General features: G+C 42.0%; 1 protein-coding gene across 3 annotated transcripts in view; it reads right to left on the bottom strand.

The window, feature by feature from the left end:
- Nucleotides 1-20,795, bottom strand: part of FNDC3B (fibronectin type III domain containing 3B) — a 369,147-nt gene extending 348,352 nt beyond the window's left edge. For 2 of the 3 annotated variants that reach the window (XM_053573184.1, XM_053573186.1), the window contains exon 1: nt 19,469-20,795. The gene's annotated coding sequence lies outside the window, so the exon portion shown is untranslated. Of the gene's footprint in view, nt 1-18,650; nt 18,787-19,468 lie in introns of those variants that run through there. The other variant, XM_053573185.1, reaches the window with a different exon arrangement.
- Between the last annotated feature and the right edge of the window lie 2,565 nt (nt 20,796-23,360).

The raw sequence follows: 23,360 nt of genomic DNA, 5'->3' as shown, positions 1-23,360 counted from the left end.
GGGAATGAGAAAGACATGGTCCCTGCCCTCAAGCAATTTACATTTTAGTGAGAAATTCAAACGAAGAAAATTAGAAGTCTCCCTGCTCCTGCCCTTGTCATACCATCACAGTTATGCACAAACTTCATTCATTTCTAATTGAACTAAAGGCTCCCTAAGCCTCAGGTACTGGCTCACTCAACCATCTGTTCCTATAATCTTCCACATCTTCTAAACTGTCAATGACAATATGAAGTGGGCCTCTAGGGCCTTCTTTAGCATAGTGGGGCATCAGCTTCACGGCCTGGAGAATACAGAGAAAAGCTGAGGACACGTGCAGCTGGTAAAGCATATATTAGCTTCTTGCCCACCCTCGCCCTCACCCAAAGGCCACCTTAAACTGGGAAGACCCATCTCCCCACCAGCTCACAGCAATAGGACTGACATCTAAAAACAATAATCCATGATTTCAAATTAAAATCCACCACATTTCATTACTTACACTTATTCAGAAGTTCACTACAAGGCATGTCACAAGAACCCTAAAATAGAGTATTAAAGAATTATCAACTGGCCCTGCTCACCACGGGGCTCTCTCTTCACGGTGCAAGTACATTCTGCAAATAACAGGTGCTTATTAAATCTTTAATAAGCACCAGTAAATAGAGGCCAAAGACCTCTCTCACAGTTAATAGGAACTGACTACCTGGCTAAATCGTCACATTCTTGCAAATCCAAATATGTATCCCCTAAAGCAAAAGGCTGGCAGATTTAGATAGAAAGATGCCTAACTGCCTTGGAGCATTTTGAAATCAAGGCTCTGACAAACCAAATCACTCAAAAAGACAGCCCTAGGAATAAGCAGTGCATACACTCTATTTGTCTAAAACTTTTAATTCACTCAACTACACATAAACATCCTATACACAATCATTCTGTCAGCATCCTGGAAAAAAAACATCATTATGCCAAAGGTTAAGCAAATTTATATAGGCTACCAAGTGTAACATTTCCAATGATTACTTTTCCGTGACAAAACAAATTGCCTTACTGGTTCGGAAAAATAAACAATGACGCCTAACTTGTATCTGTGCTCTGATTTCTCGCCAAACTTAACCATACCAGATATATTTTAAATAAACAGGTCAGACAATCTATAACAGAGTCCGTCTGGCAAGTTAATGATCCATACAACCACTTTCAAACTTAAGTACCCAATCAAGAAAACAAGTTTTCAGATCAAAATTTTTGACTCCCAAATACTCTCTAAAAATCAGGAGAAAATTTTGAAGGCCCTTTAACTCTGCTTTTATATAATAAGCTTCAAATTCCCCATGCCATGGAGTCTAATAGTGTCAGGAGTCCTAAGAAATAATCTCAGAAGCATCCAGAAAACCATCAGGAAGGCCTATGGACCCTGGGACTTTCGCTATGGAAAAGCCCACAAGAAAGCCCCTTTCTTGCAAATGGAATACAAATTTGGAAAAAGTTAAAAAGTAACCCCCAGATATGTATTACGTCATGTGCTACATCAAAATGTATTTTACAAAATACACATATAAGCTATATACTACTGTAGTTATTATAAAGGTCAAGAATTCTATGCTTTGCTGTTCCTTGTAAGCATTTCAAATGACCTAAAAAATTAGAAAAACAAAACACTATGGAAAATGTCCATTTTGATGACAATCAAAAGCATAATGTCACCACCATAGGCAAACAGTTAAAGGTCTCAGGAAGCAGGACAAAGAAAAAGGAAAATGTTCACAGAACTCCTCTGCTTCACTGCTGTCTTCTTATGAAGATGGTATAAACTACTCATTTTTCCAAAATATCATTTGGGGAAGCAACAAAAAAGCTGTGTTTGTACAGTCAATGCAAAACGAATATGTGGCCTGAAATCGCAGGGCCAGCCGGAAAGGATCTGCTCAATTCAAATGAAAATCCCTTAAAATGGGATGATTTATTTTGTCTCTTCTGGGCACAAAACTGAAACACCTGCTTCTTCCAGCACTAACTACGCCTATGATCTTTAGCAAGTCTTTTCAACTTACGACCCTCCTCTCATTATGCATTTCATGGGAAAACCTGATACCTACTGAGTGTCTTAGAATGAATTATTGATGAACTGACCATCTGTAATAAAGCATCCAATAAATCAGGGCGGCGCCTGTGCCTCAAAGGAGTAGGGCACCGACCCCGTATGTGGGAGGTGGTGGGTTCAAACCCAGCTCTGGTCAAAAAATGCAAAAAAAAAAAGTATCCAATAAATCAAATAATATATCAAAATAGGAATAAAGATCTTTTGGCTTATTACAAAAAAGCAAATACATAAGAGGGAAATCAACTCATGTAAAAAACAAAAAAAAAATTTTTTAAAGACATTCTTAAAGGACATAAAAGCAGTAGCAGCAATCAAGTCAGCCTAAAGATCAGGAAATAGGCAGCTCTCAAAAGTACAACACATAAGGAAAGGGCCACTTATTTTTTTTCTCTGTAACATTAATAATAATTTTTTCTTATTAATGAAACCACAAAGTAATTGATTAACCCTAATGAAAATACAGATTTTCTCCAATATGAATGTCGCTTCTGCAGAGCCAACTAACCTTGGGAGAGGAAGCTCTGACAAAGCCAGGAGGCATCAGGGTACGTGAGCAACAGGACAGTTTGCAAACACGGTACAAAGTCCAAATTTTAGCCAGTTCTGACAATATTTAAAAAGACTTTCTACATACCTAACTTGTACATAACTCTATTCAAGATTCCAATATGAATAAGGGCCAAATGTCCTGATAATCAAGATTAAGAATTTCAAGTTTTTAAAATTTACTCTTCTCCTTTCCAGCCCCAAACTCAAGTTCTATGTGGCACTGTATGATTTTTTTCTCCCTGCAAATTAGAAAATTAAAATCTCTTCACTTCCAGCCAGGGGCCACTCAAACAAATCTAATGGGTGTAGACAGCATTTCCTGCCTACTGCAAGGAAATAATGGGCTTGCCATTATTAACATGGCCCAAGGCATGCACTGAGGTGGACACTGAAGAGACTGACCTTTAATTTTCATCAGTTAGCCAGCACTGACTGCCCACTTTAAAAAAAAAGGAAAGTGGATATTATTTTTTCTCCAGCATTAAGGTCTAACACTGGCTTATTCACTCCATGGAGCAAGACAGGCTCCAATTCCTATTATCCTTTCCATTCGACTGTGTTTATGTCTAGAAAAAACATGCCAGTAAACACCTAATTGAAACTCAAGTTTTCTTTTTCTTCTCTTTTACTTTTTTGGAGCTAAGCTTCCAATTTACAAAGAGTTGGTAAGGTTCAGGCACTTCTAAGGCAGAGAAAACTACTCTTGTTCACTGACATCTCCTCCAAACATCTTCTGTCTTTTTAAAGAAATGCACACCCAACACCACCAAGGAGCAGGAAAGGTAGCTGAGATTTCTAGAAATACTTCAAAATCTTACCCTGCAGTACACTGTTCCCAGCAGAGGTGTCTTCACGCTATTTCCAAGATGAAGAGAACGGGTAAGGTGGTGACCCAGAGATGAAAAGCAAATCTTGGGAGCCCCATGGTTTCACCCGGTAATGTCAAGGCCTAATTTCTCTTAAAAACTGAACAACATCCACAAAAAGGAAGAAGAAATGGGAAGGAGTGACTCCTCTTTATTACAACTTGCCTTTGATCCTAGACTTTGGAGAGGAAGCAGAGCTGTCATATGTCCACTTAAAAAGGGACAATCTCTCTTTAAGTCAGCAGAGAGGAAGAAAATATTGAAGTAGTACTAGTAGTGACTAAGTTCTGTTTGGCATTCAGATGTGCTTTTTTCTCTCAAGTGCTTTTTACATATATTATTTTATTTTATACCCACACTACCTGAACAAGATAAACAGCTCAAGGATGACATTAGGGATGATGTGGAAAGCTGTCACTTGAACAAGGACATTCGAGGAGTCAACACTAAGGACAAGACAAAACTGATGCCCAGTACTCACATACACTTATAAAGTAACTGGGAATTTTTTTTAAATAATTACCATCCAGTTAAAAAATACATCCACCGATTAAATGCCTGTAGTCCCAGAGTAAAGCAATAAAATAATAAAACAGCAGCTGTCATTCGCCAAGCACCTCTCAAAGAGCTGCCCAGAGCCAGACAGTCCCAACCAGACAGGGCACAAGGTGAGCATAGTCAGAAACCCGCTCACACTCGGGTCTATCTCCAGCACAGTCAGGCTCAACCATCCCACTATACAAATGACTTAAGGATTCACCTTTTTGCCAAAAATACTAATTCCAAATGAGTAGTTTCCCATGCCCCAAAATATGAAAACTGTATGTGACAGTCTATAAGAATACCCAAGAAGAATGGTCTCTCTGGGAAGATGCTCCCTAACATATCTTGCAATTAAACTTTCAAAAAAATCATTTTATACCTTTTAACTGAAAACGTTATAAAAGGTATTTCTTGGGTAAAACTGAAACTTATTGAAGATATATAAATACACCAATCTGTGTTAAAAATATATAGTTTTTGGGCGGTGCCTGTGGCTCAATGAGTAGGGCGCTGGCCCCATATGCCGAGGGTGGTGGGTTCAAACCCAGCCCCGGCCAAACTGCAACAACAACAAAAAAAAATAGCTGGGCGTTGTGGCGGGTGCCTGTAGTCCCAGCTGCTTGGGAGGCTGAGGCAAGAGAATCACGTAAGCCCAAGAGTTAGAGGTTGCTGTGAGCCATGTGATGTCATGGCACTCTACCTGAGGGCAGTACAGTGAGACTGTCTCTACAAAAAAACTATATATATATATATATATATATATATAGTTTTTAAAAGCGATTCCTCAAGGCCAGACACAGTGGCTCACACCTGTAATCCTAGCATTCTGGGAGGCCAAGGCGGGAGGATCCCTTGAGCTTAAGAGTTCAAGACCAGCCTGAGCAAGAATGAGACCTTGTCTCTACTAAAAATAGAAAAATTAGCAGGGCTTGTGGTGGGCACCTATAGTCCCAGCTACTCAGAAGGCTGAGGCAAGAGGATGATTTGAGCCCAAGAGTTTGAGGTTGCTGTGAGCTATGATGCCATGGCACCCTGGCCAGAAATAAACAAGCAAACAAATAAGTAAAATTAAAATGTTCTTCATTAATCTTCCAACCAAGACATCTGACAGCAAGCCAGAATTTTTCCTCTGTTGAAGTCACCAATGATTCAGTGGAAACTAGAATTTGGAAAACTTCCCATCCTACATGAAACACAGTAGGAACAAACTCACTCACCTTGGAGGCACTGCACCCCTCCCAAGCCCTCTCCTACCCCTCTACTCACTCCTGCTCCTCAGCTCCCCCCAAAGGCAAGGACGAAAAACTTAGAGCTAGAAAGTGAATGGCAAACACTCACAGCCCAAAAGTATAGTAAATGAGTTCAAGCTAAAATAACCTATTTGAAAATTTTATTTGAACCGTCTATTCTTTCTCTTTGTAGCCAACTATCATGCCCTGTAGAACACACTCTTAGAGAACCCCAAAGTGAAACATAAGAAAGAAGTGATATTGTTTCCTGGTTTAAACTGAAAAGAAGCAAATGGCAAAAGTTAAACTATGCTTTAAAATTATTCAGATTGCCACAGGTGTCAGTAAGATCTAGTTAAAGCTACATACAGGACAGTAGTCACGTAGAAAGATTAAAATCTTTCCAAATCAGATAAGCCTGAAATTATGTTTCTTCATTAACGAAGAAATGGTAAACTAAGATAGCTATTGCTAAATAAAGCATGAAATAAAAAAGCATTATAGAAAATTTCTAAGAGACACAAAACTACTGATTTTACAATAACGTCCTTGAAAATAAGTGTTCACACATAGGCAAGGCTTGGTACTCTTCATGTAAAATTTTTAAACTTCTGCCTTTAGATGATGCTGGTGAAAGCATGTAAGGTTACAGCAGTGACTTTAAACGAGGGTGTCATGAGGGGATCTTAGGTGTGCCTTGAAAATTTTTAAAGATCATTAATTAAATTATTTTCAAAAGAAGTTCAAAGCATAGTAAGAATATTCTTTTTTAACCTTTTTTTTTTGATCAACATAATTTGAGTGTGATGCAGAAGTGTATAGGTTCAAATGTGCTGTGAGATAAAAAGGAAAAAACGCTGGATTATATAGAGTCCTCTGGTGCTGCCCAGTAGGCCTGCGAACCTGCCCGGGTCCCCAGGGGGAGGCACTCAGCAGCCCAGCACTGCCACCCTTTGTGGCATTTACAGCTTCCCCCCTGCAGCAAAAGAGAAACAGAAGTTTGTTGTAACAGCCCTCACCACAGTCTCCAGAGGAGTACGCAGCTCCTTCTGGGACACAAGGAGTGTTTCTGTGAAGAAGCCAGAAACCGTTTTTTTGTTTTTTGTTTTTTTTTTAGGCAACGGCCTCAGTGGCTGCAGCTTCACTCAGGCTCTGTCCTCACGGCTGCCACAGATGGAGAGAAGGCAAGTCCAGCCCCAGGGCAGGAAGAGCCTTGTCCTTAACTCACCTCCACTGAACTCTCTTGCTAAAGATGGAGAGGAGAGCTAACTGATTTCTAACAAAGGAGGCATTTAGGGTTGCCAGCTACCCAGGTTAAGCCTGGGCAGTCAGAAAGACAGGGCTCCTCTGAATCCCAGGGTCACCTGTAATTAACCACAGGAGCAGTGCTCTGAGTTCTCAGAGAGCGGCACCTTCAGTCAGCACTGCCCTCATCCTGTCCCTGTGGCTGCTGTTGGTAGAACCCAAACCACCACAAACTATTCACCTTAAAAGGAGAGAAAGAGTTAATTATTAGGAATAGGAGGATTTGCTTTTCTAGGTGCAAATTATAGGTATAACATCTCACTCTTACTAACATAAATGAGAGGCACTGCGGCTGAGAGATTCTCTCAGAGGGTCTGTGAAGTGTAGGGACCCTCAGCATCTCACTCTAACTTAAATGAAAAGCACTGAGGGTGAGAGACTCTCTCACAGGGTCTGTGAAGTGTAGGGACCCTCAGCATCTCACTCTTACTAACTTAAATGAAAAGCACTGAGGGTGAGAGACTCTCTCACAGGGTCTGTGAAGTGTAGGGACCCTCAGCATCTCACTCTTACTAACTTAAATGAAAAGCACTGAGGGTGAGAGACTCTCACAGGGTCTGTGAAGTGTAGGGACCCTCAGTGGCACCATTTCTTCACCCACGGCTTCAGATTCCTCCATTCACTGCACTGAGCTTCCTCGGCCATCACTTCCTATAAGTATCCTCTCCTCTGCTTTTTCTCATTTTCTTTATTCTAAGTTTAAGTTCCTATTATGGATAATAATCTATGAAAATTTCCCTCATGGAAAATGCCTGGAGTAGTAGTTTAAAAAATTTCAGGTTTGTGAGCAACAGATAGGTTGAGCACACAGGAGGCACTCAGCTAATACTCAGCCTATTCTTGCTGCCTTGGCACAAGAATAAATACCAGTAAGTATGCCAAGTTTGGAGGCACAAATAAATAATGTGAACTATTGAGAAGCACTGTGATACAGCTGGGAAAAGTTGTAGAATACATCTAAGTGACCTTAAGTTTTTTATGTTTTTGAGCACATCTTCTAATCTTAGAAGCATCTATGGGCACTTGGTATGTACCACTTCTGCTGTGGACACTGGAAATACCTGCAGAAAAGCAAAAAACAAAAACATAAAGAAACCAAAATCTACCTTCCAGTTACTTTAATGAGTGCACATGTGTGGAATACACACGTGGATGGAATGTATATTTACATGGAAGGGCCTGGCAAGTGGTGGGTTCTAGAAAGCCATGACTTACACCTACTTGTGGTCAGAGTACGTGAAAGTACGTTAAGTGCACAGGTGCCCTCATTTCAGTATAAAACTCCAATATCTGGCTATTGTTTTACCCCAAAGAATCTGGTAATGAAACCCTCAGTTCTGCCCTAGCTCCCACTGCAGTCTTCTGATCTCCTAAGCTCTCTTCTCAACTCATTTCTTCCCACCCATTAGATCAAAATCCTTAAAGGGACAGATTACCAAGAGGGCCAACTCAAGTCTGAGTTGTCCACACTTGGCTGATCACATTGTTCATGTGATTTCCAGATCTTACCCCAGACCTACTGAGTTAGGTGCTCCCCTACCCAAATATATAGCTCTATAACACCCCCGCCCCAGGAGAGTCTTCTCTTATCAGACAGGCTTTAACTCTCCCTTTAAGCTGAGGCCCTTCTCCCTAAGTTCCATGGCATGCTCTCTGCCCGTCTCCATCACTCAGTTTAGCACTAACCAGCACTCAGGCCAGCAGGCTACCAGAAAGAGCTCACCTACTTGGGCCTCTAACATCCCAGCAAGGCATCTGTTGCGGGTGGGGTAATCTGTCCCTTAATATCTCTTCTAGAATTTCACTATAAAAGGATTATTTAAAACTACTATGAATCTCTAAAGTTACCTTATGTAAAATATAATTCTCTTAATTTACAACCTGAACTGACTCCAATAAACAAGCAAAATGTACATAATTGAAGTCCATACAACATATTTGTTCAAATTTTCTATATCGATTAACAATCTGATGGAGAGATGAAAAAAGTTCATGTATCCTCTGGAGAATTTACACTTCTTTAAAATAGCAATAAATAAAAATGCCTTTGTTTAATTAAATATTTATTAGTTCCCTACAATCAGAAACAAGAAAACCATGGAAATACAAAGTGTTGATAGTACCGCCCATGCTTCAAAGGGGTTAACACAGTAGAAGATACTGATTGAGGGCCTTAGAACAGGTGCTAAGTTTAAATGGCACATCCGAACCAGAAGCACAGTCATCCAACGAGCATTTACAATGTACCCTCCACGAAAGACTCTAAATTAAATCAGTGACCATCCCTGCACTCCAGCGAGGGAGACAAGGGATTATCTAGACAATAATGTAAAAGGACAAATGTTCTGAGAAATGCAGATAAAATGTTTAAAGAAATTTAAGAAAATGATGATTAATTATCCAAAATGATAATGCTAGAATATAATGAGGACAGGCGATATGCAAAGAAAATGAAGATTATTTTCTTTTCAGTGGGCCAAAGTGAATAAAGAGCACTCTGAGCACAGTGTAGTAATTCCTGATGCCTCTCCTGAACATGCAGAGCCGTGACTCTCAGCATCTCGTGATACCTCTCCTGGACACAGAGCTGTGACTCTCAGCATCTCCTGATACCTCTCCCGGACACAGAGCCATGACTCTCCTAATACCTCTCCTGGACACAGAGCCATGACTCTCCTGATGCCTCTACTGGACACAGAGCCATGACTCTCCTGATACCTCTCCTGAACATGCAGAGCCGTGACTCTCATCATCTCCTGATGCCTCTCCTGGACATGCAGAGCCGTGACTCTCAGCATCTCCTGATGCCTCTCCTGGACATGCAGAGCCGTGACTCTCAGCATCTCCTGATACCTCTCCTGGACACAGAGCCGTGACTCTCAGCATCTCCTGATGCCTCTCCTGGACACAGAGCCGTGACTCTCAGCATCTCCTGACACCTCTCCTGAACATGCAGAGCCGTGACTCTCAGCATCTCCTGATACCTCTCCTGGACACAGAGCCGTGACTCTCAGCATCTCCTGATACCTCTCCTGGACACATAGCCGTGACTCTCAGCATCTCCTGATACCTCTCCTGGACACAGAGCCGTGACTCTCAGCATCTCCTGATGCCTCTCCTGGACACAGAGCCGTGACTCTCAGCATCTCCTGATACCTCTCCTGGACACAGAGCCGTGACTCTCAGCATCTCCTGACGCCTCTCCTGGACATACAGAGCTGTGACTCTCAGTATCTCCTGATGCCTTTCCTGGGCACACAGAGCCGTGACTCTCAGCATCTCCTGACGCCTCTCTTGGACACACAGAGCCGTGACTCTCAGCATCTCCTGATGCCTCTCCTGTACACAGAGCCGTGACTCTCAGCATCTCCTGATGCCTCTCCTGTACACAGAGCCGTGACTCTCAGCATCTCCTGACACCTCTCCTGGACACACAGAGCCGTGACTCTCAGCATCTCCAAAGAAATTCGTAGGCCGAAAAATGACAACCATGTTGTAAAAGCTCAATCAGCAGCGCTGTATCAAGCCATTTACCGTGTGTCACACAACATACACAGAGTACATACATTATGTATATGCACACTATATAAACACAAAAGAAAATGTACCCATAGAAACAGTGCACACATACATTACTATCACACCCCTGCAACTTCACACTGTTTTTCAAGAGTTCTGCAATGAATGACAAATATTTTATGGTAGTATATAGTATGTACCTTTCCCTATAATTAGTCTGCATATGAATTTTAATCTTTCCATTATTATTTTTAGCTGATATTTTCAGTATTCCTAGAATGTACTTTACATCTGATGTTTAGTTTTTTAGCCTATAACTCAAATGAAAATCTTGTTCCAGTTTTCAACAAGTGATCTAACTAAATGCAACATCAAATACCTCAGAAGAAAGAAAAAAAATGCAGATAGCAGCAACTACTATGCAGTTATTAGATACCAGAGGCAAATTCAGAGGAATAAAATAGAATTACTACATGCTTTGTGTCTGCTCCCTTTCTAATCTGGTTTTCTACACTCTGAGGAACTGAAGAAGTTAGCTCCAAATATATCTCCGACATGAGTACTGCCTGACCCAGCTGAGGCCATTCCTCTTAAGGGGAAATCGAAGTTTCTCCTCAAGCATGAAAGGTGACAAAAGTAAACAAAGAAAATGTGACATCCAATTGTATATCTATCCTCTGATTCCACATGACTCACTGTGCGATCCAGAGTACACTGCCCTTGTGTGCTTACCTGGTCTGGGAAGACTAATAAACTACTTGATTAATCTAAACATTAAAATGCTTTTTTTCTCTCCAGAAAACTACTACTTTTAAATGTTTTCCTCTTAAATTCAAGTCAGTTAATAAAAATATCTCCAAAAATATCTGCCTTATGGAATCTCTCCTTACACTATAATAGAAGGATGAGGAAAAAAAAACTATCCACACATCTGCCTGGAGTGGATCCAGGGAGAGTAAATAAACAGAAATCATGTAGGATAAATTGATTTTTCTTCATTATTAGATAGACATAACAAAAAATGAATATTTTAATGATTGTATGCATACAATTTAGAGGCATTACATACACTCATAATGTTGTACAACCATCACCACTATTCATTTCTAGAACTTGTTCATCATCCCACACAAAAACTCTGTGCCCCATTCTCCCTTGCCCAGCCCCTGGTAAGTCTCTACTCTATAAATCTGTCTATTCCAGGTAACGCAAACAAGTGGAAACACACAATACTTAGACTTGTGTGTCTGGCTTGTTTCACTAAGCATAATGTTTTCAAGGTTCATCCGTGCTGTACCATGTATAACTCCTTCTATGATTAAATAATATTCCATTATACATATAAACCATATTTTGTTTATCTATTCATCTGCTGATTGATATTTGGGTTGTTTTCAAGTTTTGGCTTCTGTGAATAATGCTGCAATAACACTGGTGTGCAAGTGTCTATCTGAGCCCCTACGTGTGGATCCCGCAGGATCATATGATAACCCTATGTTTAAATTTTTGATGAACTGGAAAATTTTTCAACTGCAGCTTTTTTATACCATTTTCCATACCGTTTTACATTCCCAACAGCAATACACAAAGGTTCCAATTTAATCTACTTTTAAGTATTCACTGATTTGCCAACTCAGAATAGTTACCTCTTAATCAGAATTATTTTCAAAAAAAACCATGATACAAAAATCAGAAACAGAATAATCTAAAGGCTTTTATTATGTTCCTCTTAAATGATTCAAATAATAGGAGTTATAGAATGAGTTTAAAAAGACTTTATAAGAGAAAATGGTGCATATTATCCTAAAAATATATTAAGTATCCTATGCAATATAAGTATAATTTGTACTATAAAAACTGGTCAAATCTAACCTCTAAGTAGTCGCATAGTGGAAAATCTCTTATCTGAGTAACTAGGTGTAAAATATCCTGAGCTTTCTGTCTTACTTTTACTCTCATTACCAGTAAGTTCATCACGAAGCTGCCCAGGAGAATCTTGCTGTAGCTAAAGCACAGGAGGACACTCAATGAGCTCATCTCAGGACGCTGGTCCACCAGCCTGCCCACAGGCAGAGGCAGGAAGAGAGTAGCAGCTAAAGGCAATGATGTCTTAGACGTCTAACACCTGCTCTCACCAATCTCCCATAAGATGCTTACAGGTGACAAAAGAAATTTAAAAGTAGCAAAACAAATGTCAACATAAAAACTCCAGGCAGAGCTGGCATCTAACAGTAGGGTGGGGTAGGCTGGGGTAGGGGAGGGGTGGGCCAGGTAGTCATTGCTTACTGTGTGATTTACACTGTATGTCAGTAACACAGTTCTAACTATTGCTGGTAAACTGTTCTTACTTCATGTGGTAGCACTGAGTAAATCAATATTTATTTCATGGCAATGCACAAAAACGACAAACTTTCCAGCGTCTCCTGTATCAGCAGAACCAGCTTCAACCTGTTCAACATTTTTACATTGCTTTTAAGTAAACTGATTTTCCCAAGGTGTTCAAAAGTGGTTTGTTCTTTTAATTGGGTAAATATTCTTCTTATGATCTATTCAAACTTGTGATAGTAACAGCAAAACCTGTTCACATAGAATAGGAAGTCAAAGTTAATAGGACCTGGATCATTTCAAATTCTTAATTAGTTACATCCCAGAGTTAATTTCTACCAGAGAACCATCTTTCACGGGCTGCGGAGAATCTTCAGTTTTATCCCTTAAGAATTAATTAAATAATGTGTTTCCTAGAATTTTACAATCTTCAATATATAAAGACCACTGTCCAGACAACTATTTCAACAGAAACTTTTTCATAATTGTTAGTATTACATCAAGTTTAGTTTAGGTCATTTTTTCCGAATGGCTGCCTTTATAATAGTCTTTATCACTCCTACCAGGGTAAAAACAAGGATGTATCCTTATTCTAATATATTCTAATATATCCTTATTCTTATTATATATAATATATATAAAATACATATATCCTAATTCTAATATATTTTAGAAGCTTTAAAGTCTAATATACATTTAGTTTTTAAATGCATCCTAAAGGTGTTCCAATTTTAACATTTCTCAATTTCAGAAGGGAGCAAAGGATTAAAGTTGTGATCATCCTGCCCCAGGACTTTGGTGGCACACACCGTTCTCCACACAACATTCTGAAAATATGAGCAAAATGCCCCTATGTGAATAGAAAAATGCCTTACCTTTGCCAAAAAACAATCAGAACAAAGTAGAATATTCCATTAGCAAATAACTTATTCTGAGTCAATAAACATATGAATGAAATACAATTACATTTTAATCATTTAATGCAAAGCATTTTAAACACTGAAATCTCACTAAAATCTTCCCCCCACCTCCAGTTATTTCAAACTGACAAAGAGTTTTAATATTATGAAAACAAAACATGTTGTGAGCCAATGCCTAAACCCACAATGAGTATTGCCAAGGACATTACAAATTCCCATGCAGCACTTACAGAACATACTAAACTTGCAAAGTTCAACTGGAGAGAACAAAAACGGGATAGATCCAAGAACTGGCCCATTTTTAAATTGAGAAACATCCCCACCTGTAGATGGCTGACCACGATAGTCCACCTTTTCTGATTTACACTGGTGGCTCTAAAAACATCCCAGATCTCTGCTCCCCCACACAGCGTAACTTCAGTCTCCATGAATAAGTGCAAATGTAATGTTGGTGAGCCCAAGACTGAACTCTCATCTCCTGTCCCTTGCAAAGTGCTCAACTACCTCCCTGGTCGTCTGGTGGTTAGAAAAAAAAAAAGATGTGCTCAGGTACCAACAAGTCACCCTCCCACCCTTGACTTCTACAGAGGCCAGCCCCTGTCTAACCATAGTAATTCAAGCATGCTCTGCCTCTTTAAGACATGTAATACCATACCACACTGTATATTTTGAGGCAAAAAAATAAATACATGTGCTTATAATATTTTACTATATTCAAACACACTCAGTACTAAAGAACAAAGCTTCTCCTCAACCAGCTAAGTGCATTCTCAACAATTGTAAGAATGAGAATTAAGGTTTACTTGAAAATGTCTTACCACCCAAAAATCTCACTTACTGTATTAACCTCATTAACATAAAGAACGAGCAATTGTGATTTCTAAAGTGAAAATGCAGGTAGGTTACAAAGATTACCCTACACTGAAAATATGATTTTCATCTCGGCTGTAACACATAAGGACTAAAACCCTTGCCTCTATCATTTACTACTGAAAGTTCCTCCAAGAGACTACACTCTTTCCCGCCACCTCAAGACTGACCCAGAATTGGGCCACTCCAACAATGCTAGGCCAGCTACAGAGGAACCTCCCAAAAACATGGATGAAGGATGACTTCACATGTAGCACAATTTTGGAGAAGTCACAAATCAACTACTCCATTAGGAATAGGGAAAAAATAAAACACAGCAATCTAAAGCTTTTTCACTGATCAGAAAGAGCAAAATAAGTTATTTTTCAAACTGTCCGAGCACAATTTGGAGGTCTTTGAAAACATGCAAAATAGGACCAGCTGATATAATGAATATCAAGTTTGTATAAGGCTGTGCCAAACCCTTTCCAATACTGGCTCATTAATCCCTTCTGACAACCATCTGAAAAGATATGGGTTATGTTTTCTCCTTACATTAAAACGAGGAAATGGGACCGTGCCTGTGGCTCAAAGGAGTAGGGCCCTGGCCCTATATACTGGAGGTGGTGGGTTCAAACCCAGCCCCAACCCCCAGCCAAAAACTGCAAAAAAAAAAAACAAGGAAACCCTGACCGGGCCGCAGTGGCTCACGCCTGCACTCCCAGCTCTCTGGGAGGTCGAGAGGTGGGTAGATTACCCGAGCCCAGAAGTTTGAGACCAGCCTGAGCCAAAAAAAAAAAAAAAACATAGCCGGGCGTTGTGGCAGGCACCCATAGTCCTAGCTCCTTGGGAGGCTGAGGTAAGAGAATTGCTTAAGCCCAAGAGTTTGAGGTTGCTGTGAGCTGTGGTGCCACAGCATTCTACCAAGGGCAACATAGTAACTCACTGTCTCCAAAACAAAAAAAAAAAAAAATGAGGACAGCCAGACTAAGAGAGGCTCAACAGCTTATCTAAAACTCAGCAAGAAAGTAAAATCACTCCCTGACAGACAAAATACTTATTTCAAACTGAGGATCAGATATGACCCTCAATCTTTGCTCTCCACTTCAACAACTTTATCTTTTAAGATCATAGTCAATTTCTCATTTTTGTTAAGCAGTTTGACATCCTACAAATCAAACCATACATCATGTGTTAGATCATATTCCCAGTATTTGTCACAATCACTAGGACAGTATAATCCTATTTATACCATGGCTCTTATCCTGATTCCTAAGGGCTTCCAATGTTCAGGAATGGGTACTACAGGATGTTTCAGCTATCTGAACAGTCTCATTAACTGATGCCTGACCTGTAGTTGAATTAACAATTTTCAAAGAGCTGGAGGCAATGCAATTCATGTAATACTAAAATAACACAGAACAATTTGAAGCTGATTACCAACATAGGTCCTTTAGGACCATATAACACTCTACAGGCAAGACTAGTAATTACAATTATCCCTGCACAGTACTATAACTATGAAGGTACAGCAGATTCAGATACGTTTATACTGAACCTAAGGCTATCCTTTAAAAATTGTAATAAAAAGAGATTGCTGTATCATTTGTCTTTTCCTGAAAGTAGTACACCACCACCACCCCCCAAAAAAATACAGTATTGAGTCTTGGATATTTGTGGATGAAATCCAATGTAGATTAAAAAATTCTTACTCTAACATGAGGAGGACTTCTTATCACTTCACACAAATGAAAACGTGCAACAGATTTAAATTCGCTAATCGGAAAACTATTTGACCACCATCAAAAAAGAATCTTTCTTGCTGTCTATTTCAATCTTACACATATTCTTTCCAATTTATGCATGAACCCAGAGTAATTAATATTTGAATTTTATACTTTGATAGTAAAAGAATGATTTTAATTGTTCAGATTAATTTTGCAGCTACATAAGGAAAAGTGAATGATGGTTTACCTGATTCTTTTAGGAACTCATTTGAAAACTGCCTTCCAAATATGTGAACAAGTAAGTGAATATGGAAAGGAGGGGGTCGTATTTTCCAAACTCTCTATTAATGACTTTTCATGTTGCCTATTTACACTCCCTTATTATACTAAAATAACCAACAAGCTCTGACAATTTTTTGAGCAATTCCTACATGCAATTATCTCAACCAAACAAGAAAATATCAATTAAAAGTTTTCCAATTAACTTTAACATGTATTTCTTAAAAACCAAGTAATGAACAGAAAATGCACTTATTTTATGAACTCTGTGAGAAAGCAAAGTTGAGCTATAGCTACTCAGCCTTCAAATTCCATTTATGGGCTGAATGTAGCTTCTGATAGTGTGGAAGAAAGAAAAGTAAACTGGGAGACCTGAAAAGCGATATGACCCAGTTCAATTTGAAAAGATTAGGGAGAAAATTCTACATTTCACTCTCCAATATAACAACTACTAGCAACAAGTGGCTATTTAAGTTTAAAATAATTAAAAGTAAACAAGACTTAAAATACAGTTCTGCTAGCCACATTTCAAATGTTCAGTTATGTGCCTTGTGGCCACTATATTAGCACAGATAGAAACATTCCCATCACTGAAGAAAATTCTACTGGACAGGGTTGTTGGTAGCTTGAATCTCAATGCCCTTGTTTATAAAGTGTGCATAACATCACCGAAATGGAAAGAATGTTATTAGTATTTTAATGAGATAATGTATTAAAAGCATAGGAAATAGTGCTTAGTACACATCAGATATCCAAGAACAGTTACTAATAACGATCCTATTTGAACTTTGTTATATAATGTTAATAATAATTACCCTCAACTTCCCCTTCCTGGGGCTCATTTTCCTAAACTGAAGAGTTTGGGAAGTTCCTCTGGGTAACTTCCAAGAACCCTATCAAATGCTACCATGTTAAACAAAATGTTGATCAAAGAGGGCATCAACTCCTACTCAGTAAACAATTACCTAGGCTCCTTATAAAGCTTTCCCAACAGATCCCCAAGCATTTATCCACAAACCCCAGAAGACTGGCTCTCCAATAGTATGTGAGCTATTTATAAAGTCTGTCTTAAAAGATTACCAGAATATCTTTCTGAAATTGTATATTCAGTAATTAGAAACTACAACTCCCTATTCCATGATGAGATCTTGCAGTTTTAACATATCTTTTAAATGAACACTATGTTTACAGAGGAATTTTTTTTTTCTCTTAACGCTCTTTAAGCCACCTTAAGAGCACCTGTGAGTTTAAAAACAATTTTGTAATGATTTTTTTTTTTTAACCAGGTATGCCTCATTCCTAACCATCCTGTGTGTGCCCTCTGGTATGGAAACAAAGTGAGAATTGTAACCTTGCGGGTGAGGTTCCCTTGCAAGGCCAGAAACACGTCCGAGACTTCACCCTCATTAACAGCTGCTACCGGGAGCAGGGAAATTTACTGATCCAGTAAATTTCTGAGTCAGCCTCCAATCAGGGGGAACCCAGGGCCCCCCACAAAAGGCACAAACCCAGGGCTTTGGGCTGCGATTTGCTCTGGGGCGCTGCCCAGGCCCCGGGCGTGGAGGAGCAATCTAGCAGCAGAAATGCCCAAGGCCCGAAGCCTCAGAAGAAAAAGTGTTATCCAGAGTAGATTCCTTTTCTTCCGGGTCTGTCCCTCCTTCCCATTCTCGGCCCACAACTACTGTGCCTGCCCTTTCCCAATCCCCCACCTCTTGCCACACTTGTAAAGAAAAAAGAAAGAAAAGGGAAAAAAGAGCATATTCCCTCTCCCTTAGCTTTCCCTAGCGAGGCCTGGAAATTGGAGTAAATTCAAATCAAATTAGTTGCACATTAAAAAATAAACAGACGAGCAATCAGGGGTGCCCACCCAACAAAAGACCTCACCCGGTCCAAAATATGATTAAGCCTAGCAGGGAGGAGGAGGGGACTGGAAGCCAGCGGCGGCGGAGAGAGAAACGTGTGTATTTGGGGCCCCAACGTCGGCCCATGGAGCCAAATTCTAAATTTCGTTAAAAGAAAATGCTCAACTGGGGAGAAAAAATCAAATGTTGTAACTTTTAAAGAAGTCTGCGAACGACACTGTTGGGGTCAAATGCCATCGCTTCCCCAATCTGGGGCGGCGGCGTGGGAGCCGAGGCTCGGGGCGCTCCGGCCCCACCGCACTCTCCGGAGGCCTCCCCGTCCGCGCCGCCGGGCCCGGGTCCTCGCGCTTCCACGGACTGCAGGGCCCGGCCCCGGGGGAGTCCACGGGCATAGCCCCAGGCCCCGCTCTCCGCCCGGACTGACAGGCCCTTCCCACGCCGGCCGGCCCCCGCCCCGCGGACGGTCCGCGCGGCCCCAGCCCTCCCGCCCGCCCGCCGGGCCCTCCAGGCCCTCCAGGCCCCTTCCCGACGCGGATTCAGCCCGCCCGCCCGCCCCACTCCCGGTCGGGGCGCCCCTCGGGGTGACCGACTGACCGGAGCTCCGCTGGCCCACACACCGGGTCGCCCGCTCCTTCCCGCCGCTCCCCGCTCCCCCGCCCGAGCTCCCCGCCGCCCAGCTCGCCAAGTCCGGCCGCCGCCGCCGGTTACCGCCCCCAGCCCGGGGGGAGCCCGGGGGGCAGGACAGGGAGGGAGGACGTGGCGCGCGCTGAGGTGGCCAGCGGCGAGGCGGGGAGTGTCCCGGAGAGGCCCGGCCGGGGGCGGGGGACCCTCCCCGCGAGCGTGCCGGGCTCCAGGCCCCGGCCCGCCCCGGCGGCGCAGAGGGGCCGCTCCGGCTGGAAGCCCGGCTCCGCGCGCCCGCCCCTCCCTCCGCCATATGGAATTCTACAGCCCCAGAAAGTGACACGTCGAAGATTCCTCGGCCGCCCGCCCGCCCTCCCCCTCCCGGCCGCGTTTCTGCCGCGGAGACTCCGGGAGGGGGAGCGGATTCCTCAGACGAAATCTGCCGGGAGAGTTGGGAGGGGAGGAGGCCGAGAGCCGCTGCCCAGATTCTTTTCCCAAGAGGAATCTACCCGTTTCTTTCCCTCCTCCAAGCCCTGGCGAGGAAGAGGACAGGCGGCGGCCGCGCCGCGGGGCAGGGGCCGCCCTCCCGGGTCCCGCATTCCCGGGGAGCCCGGCGGCCGCACGGCGGGCACTGCTCTGGCGCCAAGTTTTCGCCGAGGAGCCCGCAACGCTCACGGGACCGGGACGCGCTTGGGCGGACTCGGCGTCAGGCCGGGGCTTTCCAGAGAACCGGCGGCCGCGCGCGGGTCCCGGTCCCCTCGGGCCGCGGCCCCGGCCCCCGCACACCTCACCTTCCTCGGGCTGAAGCGCGGGCTCTGAGCGCGCCAGACACCGGGTCTCCCACGCCTTTCCAGAAGCTGCCCGGTAGGGTCCTGCCGCCCTCTCCGCCGCTCCCGCCGCCGCCGCCGCCGCTCTCCTCCTCCTCCAGCCGCCACTCAAATAACTAGCAGGAGGGTTTGCTGGGGGATTCCGCCATGTCAATGATGTCGGGACCACATGGGGCTCCGGGGCCCGCCCCCTGCCGTAAACCTCCGAGTATACCCGCCGCACAATCCCGCGCGGGGAGGCGCCGCGGGGTCCTCGCGCGCCCCCAGCCCTGCCCAGCAAAGCAGCCGGACCCAAGAAGTCCGAGGCTCAGGACAGCGAGCGACTCCTGAACGGCGAGGGCGACACAGTCCAAAACACGGATTAAAACATGGCAGTGTTTACTCAGTAATGATTGAAGCTAAGACGCTGACATTTCTTCCTTTACATATATATTCCCTTTGGGGGGGTTCTTACTCCCCACAGCAACTTTGTGTGCTATGGGGAGTAAGAACCCCCATAGTTTAATTAATATAAACTGAGTTTATATTAATTAAATCAAAGACAATGTATTCCTATCATTACGGCTCAAAGAGGATAGCAGATTGCACCACATCCCACCAGGCGAATGATCCAAGCGACAAGAGAGCTAAAGTTATCCTAAAGAAGACACTTCCCAGCCATTCCGAATCACTCCTTCCCTTCTCACAATCTCACAGCTACCCCCACCCCAAGATTTCATAATTCTTTGCAGTCCTTCTTATATCGCTCTGAAATTATGCTTACTTCTTTCACTTTGCTGAGTTTTGTTCATGTTTTTGTGACTTAGCATTCTACTTTTAATATAGTACCCCCTTATGTTTTTTGAATAAATTACTTGTAAAGTATATGGAAGAATCTGAATGACTAGATAAATGGGAAAACTTCAGAGCGTGAAAAGTTAAATTCACACATTGAAGACAAGTTTGGCAAAGGAGGTAGAAGTAGGCAACAGAAGTTTAGAGGACAGAATTACTTACACCTGTTTCTTCTACTAGACTGAATTTTTCTTATCAAGAAGAAAAACAATGTACATAAAATGCTTTATAATTTAAAATGCATATGTATATAAATGACCTTGCTGTTTCACTTAATCTTCTTATTCCTAACACTTACCAGCAGTTTTGGCTTAGAAAAGAAACCAAATAAATGTTTGCAAGAGGAGAGGAAGGATGGTAGACTGGCTGGAGCATGAAATGTAAAAGTCAGTGATGTTGATCATGTTTGTAAAGTTCTCTGAACCTGGATTTTCTTATTTATTAAATCTTGATATTGCCTTCTTGTCAAGGTTATTGTAATCATTAAAATACGTAAGCACTTTATAATAAATAAACATTGATTCCTCCTTGAATGAATAGATAAATGAGTGAAGGAAACCTTTCCTGGAAAGGTTAATAGGACAGAAAATTGGAACCTTCAAAGCAAAAGGTGAGACTTGTATTGGGGGCTCCCAACTACACTATGAGGGGTCACAATTTAATGCAATGGGAAAGCACTGTGGAATCATTGGCCTGAGGACTGTAATAGGTTTGAAGGTTGATGACCCTGGTGGCAGGATGTCAGGTCCGAGATTTGTCCTGGATCTGCTTTGGAAATGTTGAAGATTTAGACCAAAGTCATGGTTCTGAAAAAGGGGAGAAGGGCATCAACCTGAGGCAGTGAGAACTAGTATCTGGTGATAATAACCCAAATCATTTGCTCCACGTCCCAAACTATGAAACCATAGTCACAGCTAAAACTTTGCTCCAAACTCAGCTTAAGATGTGCTCAAATACAAAGATTAACATCCAAGTGAAGATGCCTGGAAGTTAAGGCCTATAAGAAAATATACATACTTGTGAACTCTTCTATCACCCATGTAATGCAGACTGAGTCATATATTTAAAGAAGTTTCAAAGTCATACTTCTCAATCTCAAAAATTTTATAATGAAAGAAATGCAACACTAACATACAGGGAAGAATGAAAGTGTCAAAACTGGCATTGAAAGGTCTCAGACTTTAAACCTCTAAACAGGTCTGCAGCCTTAAATGTTTCATTTTGAACCCTTTTAATAGTCATAATGTATAGAAGACCCAGCTGTATCCTCAGTCTCACTATCCTCCTGCATACAGCTCGAGCTGCTAGACTCTCACAGGAAGGCTCAGTCTTGCCTTTGATCTGGAAAATCACTGTTGACCTTAAATTGAGGACATTAACTCTTTGCCTCTACTTATGCTAATGTCCCAAGCCAGATCTGATACCAGCTTCAATATCAACATTGACAAACAGTCGACTGATCTTGTATTGAGGAGTGATCAAAATTTACTAGTGTAAAGAATAGCCAGTTCAGTCAATAATACAACCTATAATATAACCTAAGAGCATCATTGCAATTTCAGTTAAACACATTCCTTGTTAACAATTTAACCACTTGAATCTGTGATTTCACCTTCTCTGTTGCTTGAGGCAAGAAAAGGGCACGTTTTAGCTCAACATTTTACCGGGGGGGAGGGGGGGGGACATTTCAGGGTGGCGCCTGTGGCTCAAAGGAGTAGGGCGCTGGCCCCATATGCCGGAGGTCGTGGGTTCAAACCCAGCCCTGGCCAAAAAAACTGCAAAAAAAAAAGACATTTCAAATAAGGAGATCTATTCCACAGTTACCAGAACTACTTGGGGAGAAGCTGTATAACTGCCAGAGCTCATAAAATCAGAGTTCACAGACTCCTGCTCTCCCTCCCAAAGCAGAATCTTTGCTCCCATGTCCACTACTGTAAGCACTCAGCCTCAGCCTGAACACCACCAGGGAAAGGGAAAACACTTCCTGCCAAGACAGCCTTTTATCAACAACACTAGAACTAAACCAAATCCCCTGCTCCTTGCAACTTTCCCCAACTGACCATATTTCTGCCCTCTGGAAACAGACAAAATAACAATGCTAACCTCCCCTTTGACTTCCCTTCCAATAAATTGACCATGCCTGTCACTTACTCTCTAAAGATTCTCTTTTCTTGGATAAACAACTCCAACATGCTGAACTTATCAAGGATCTCACCTCCTTTTTTCTCACCACCTTTGAGGGCCTACTTGTCAGCATCTCTGGAAGTAGGGAATCCACAAGATTTCAGATATGATCCAAACACAACTGGAGTGGTAACCTTTCCTGTTTCAATGTGAATGAAACAATTCTATTATTGTAAGTTGATATTATGCTAACTTTCTTAGCAGCCTCTTCATCCTACTAACTCAAGCTTCTTCTTCCGAAATGTTGTCAAACAAGGCATAAATTAGGTATGCAATTGATTTAATTTTAATTGATATTAATTAGCTATTGACTGAATATTTAACTTTATTAAATTTTATTTGTAAGTTTCATTCTTATATCCAACAATCTTTCCCTGTTTTATAACTTGATAAATATGATAAACATGCTTTTCACATAGCTATCCAAGTCATTAACAAAAACACAAAACAAGAGGACAAGGATGTATCACTAGTAATTTTCCTCTTGAGATAAAGTTGTTTAAAAAGATGTAAATCTGTCCATCATGCTGACTTACCTGAAACCACAGCCACATCGGGGAGCAGACTGAATCTCACTTTCTTCATGGTCATTGTCACCATTCTTGCCCCCTGCTCTAGTTTGGATGTTTGTGCCCCAAACCTCATGCTGAAAATTGATCCCCATGTTGGAGGGAGGCGTCTGGGTCATGGGAGCAGGCACGTCATGAATGGCTTGGTGCCGTCCTGGTGATAATAAGTCAGTTTTCTCTATTAGTTCCAAAGAGAGCTGAGGTTTTAAAAGGAGATTCTCTCCTCACCTTCCCTTCTGCCATGCGTGGAAGCTGCCTGAGGCCCCTGC

Source organism: Nycticebus coucang, chromosome 20 (assembly GCF_027406575.1).
Source record: "Nycticebus coucang isolate mNycCou1 chromosome 20, mNycCou1.pri, whole genome shotgun sequence".
Classification (NCBI taxonomy): domain Eukaryota; kingdom Metazoa; phylum Chordata; class Mammalia; order Primates; family Lorisidae; genus Nycticebus; species Nycticebus coucang.
This window is presented reverse-complemented; position numbering and strand designations above follow the sequence as displayed.